Genomic DNA, 3631 nt, shown 5'->3' on the forward strand with positions numbered 1-3631 from the left:
TCCCAGCCCCTTCCCTCTGCAGAGGACTGGTATACATGTCCTCATACTGGTATCTCTCAACTCTGACACAAAAGGATAAACAACGCTGGCATAAAGCATTTTTACGTGTAGCCACTCAGCAACTGCACGCGTGAGACTCTTTCAGTCACGCGTAAACACACATGCGAGCATGAAGACGCGCACCCGGCTGGCACCGACACGCACACGAGAAGTTTTTTGGACCGTTGCAGAGGAAAAGAGGCAGTAGCAGTTCTGGTTTGTTTTCCGGCAGTGATACAGGGATGGATGTGCAGTAACTCTCTCCTAGCCAGAACTGTGAAAGGATCAGCCAGGGTGAAACCTCTTTAACGGGTAAAACTAACTGATAAAGAAGGAGTTAATACAGCAAAGGGAGCCAGATGCAACTGCCTAAAACTGTTCTAGCCCTATCTGTGCCTTTCCATTTAACCTTTGCTGCTGGAAGCACGCTCTGCCCGTACTGCAGTATATCACCGTCTACCACAGCGTTGTAGTGTCCAGCACGCACGCAAAAACGGTTGCCAGAATAATCGTGGGCACGCTCCCTATACTGCGACCAGGATGGCATTTATGAGCATTAAATAATTTCACGCAGATACAAAGCGGGTTCAGCAGCATAGCATCTCACCCTTCCCCTTCTTCCCACAACCCCGCACCGAACAGTCTTGCTGTCGCAATTTCCAGTCTTAAAAGGTTTAGCAGAACTAAACCGGATTTTCAAAACTTCCACCACGTAACCAAAGTCAAAAACAAAACCAGCGCAGTAACAAGTGTCATAACATCTTTTCTGTTACCTAATCAACATTTTTAAATAAACTGCACATTTATAGCTATCAGTCTCCTTACATAACTTCAGTATTAATCAGTCCTAAACAATGACATCAGCCCTCTGATCACAATCATATAAACAAGAGTATATTTCATTCTAATTAAAACAAATACTAAATCTTTGAACCGAGGAGCAACACAGAGAGAAACCGTAACGTATATTTCCATCCTTGAGCTGTTTACAGTCTTTGTGGCCATGTTTTCTATCAGGTTAGGTAGATGAAATCATCATACCTTGACGAGGAATTAAAGATTACTGGGATGACTCACTGATTGTATGTAACATACGATGGAACATGCATCCATTAGAGGTTACAGCATCTTCAATATTGAAAAACAAAATATTTTCCCCCAGGCATCTTCTGTAAGAGTTATAACGAAGTTTCACAAAGTCACAGCTAAAAACAATCACAAGGACTGCCTCAGAACCAACATTATTCCACAAAGTCTCGACAACAGCTTTCAGTTCTCTTTACAAAAGCAATCACAGTGCAAACCATACAGTATCCTTCCTTCTCGTATGCAAAAACTAAAAAAAAATTAAAACTGCAAAAATGCATATATATTAAGCACGTATCTGCATAGCCTTAAGACATCATGAAAAAACAAATCTCTGCCAGTGCCATCAGCTGAGTTCACAGAAATACATCCCTGCCGCTCTGCTTAGTATTTAAAGTTCTCTCAGTAATTCACAAGGCCACTAACTTTGATCGTCTAAATCCTTTTCTCGGAACTAATGGCCAATATCCAGAAACCCCTAAATTGCTAACCTCTGCTTTCCTCCTGGAGAAACTGTGCTCTAAACTCTGCTCAGCTAAATTACAAAAACCCACCTACAGCCAGATTTGCTAATGAAAAGGGGGTGCTTTCTGAACAATAGCAGAATTCCTCTGCATTTAGAATGCAGAGTTCCCATTAGAACAAAGAATCCCAAATGCCAGTTTTACCTCTGGTTTTTAATTGAGATTGTCCCAGCCCTCTTCTACGGTCCAGTGAGACAGTGTTTGTGAAATGATTAAAAAGAACGTGATCTGATCAAGAGGATGGAATAATGGGAAAGGAATGCTAGGTTAGCCACAGTGCTAAGTGCTGGGAAAGAAGACCAAGAGGCTTCTTAGCCTATTGTTTTTATTCCCATCTGCTTTTTAGCCAGCTCATAACACTTTGGATTCCTTATTTACTCTGATAAAAATGGGTTAAAAGTTGCACACTTGCCTCTGAATTTGGTAACAAGTTAAAGAAATCTTTTGCAAAAAAAAAAAAAAAAAAAAAAAAAAGAAGAAAATAAATAAAAATCCTTGAATTATATCAAGTTTCCAAAAGGTCATCACTGTCTCTGCTGTGGCCTTTTCCCCATACCAAATCCTCTATCAATATGTCATAGTGAGTTAGGCAAAGACAAAAGAGAGGCTCAGTGTGAAAACTGCACATATATCTAATCCTGACAAAGCAATGAATAGGCCTTCACAAGTATAATTATACTTGTTTATTTGTTGCCACGTACAGAGGACTGATGAAAAAATCCATCAAAGTGGTATTATGCAGACACCAAGAGCTTCTTTTCTTTGGTTGCTAAAGCCACATTGAGGCTTAAATTCCTTATTGTTAAATTCAGAAGAAAGAAGGAAAAAAAAAAAAAAAGATTTTGGTCGGACTTTTTTTGCATCAATTGCTGACAGATCCTTTGTGTATAGCGCTGTATTATTAGATGCATTAGCCAGAAACTTGCTCACACCACTTCTCATTTTAGCCCATGCTGCAATCCATAATTACAAACTACTGTACCTAGTACCTTTTAACAGGGTGTGGTAGGCACTTAGCTGACCGCGAGTTGAGCAGATTTTAAATTGCCCATTTTCCCCATCGTCACTTGTTTGAAATATCCAAATACAGGTAAGCTACCTGTCCTATTATTACTATGGATATTCTTTTTTTTTTTTTCCCTGTTGTTCCTTAAGCTTCTAGCTACAAGGAAATAGAAGGTGGGTCGGTGTAACGCAGGGGTGTCTTTCATTTCAGCCGCTTCAGTGTGGAAGATAGGTAGCAGTTTATCTTCCTGTACAGAAAGCCATCTAGACATCTATCAGAAACTTGGGCCCAGCCTAGTAGCGAAAAACAAACATGCCAGCCCCTTGCTCCCCAAGCAAACAAAAAACACTCCAAGAAACAATAACTTGAGACAAATGCAAGTGTTAGAGGGGTTGATGATACCAAGAAAAATATTTTTCAGACTGAACTATTAAGTAGCCATTACACTCTAACAGACCTTAAATCAAATAACTTAACAAAGGCACATTTTGGGTGGAGGGGGAGAAAAAAAAAAAAAAAGAAGAGCCAAATAAGCTTTTTCTTATGGGATAGAAATATATCAAAGTAAAAGCAATCTGCATAGTTAATGTCTTTGTGAGCTTTCCAATTTAAAACAGAAAAGCTGTAATTTTTCTTTGCTGGCAATCTGGAAACACTCTGGAGTTAATTACAGCTGATTCGAAGTGAACCACACAAACAAAGACCAGTCTATGTCCAGACAATTATACTGCATTAACCAGCTTAGAGCTTCCTAAAATTTCAGGGCTCTTCTATTACACCCTTCTACCTTCCCAGCACGATAGAAAATGCTTCTGCAAGAAGGAATTAATGAAGAGAACTGCAAAAGAATGTGTGACGACCTCTCCTGACACGGCAAAAACTTTCCGCCCATGTCACGACAAAGGGGAGAAGGTAATTAAGTTTGAATAGAGGGATGTAACGAAATATATTATGCATCTAAAACAGCATGCTGAAA

The sequence above is a fragment of the Cariama cristata genome, unplaced genomic scaffold (genome assembly GCF_000690535.1).
Source record: "Cariama cristata isolate BGI_N322 unplaced genomic scaffold, ASM69053v1 scaffold274, whole genome shotgun sequence".
NCBI classification, from domain to species: Eukaryota; Metazoa; Chordata; class Aves; order Cariamiformes; family Cariamidae; genus Cariama; species Cariama cristata.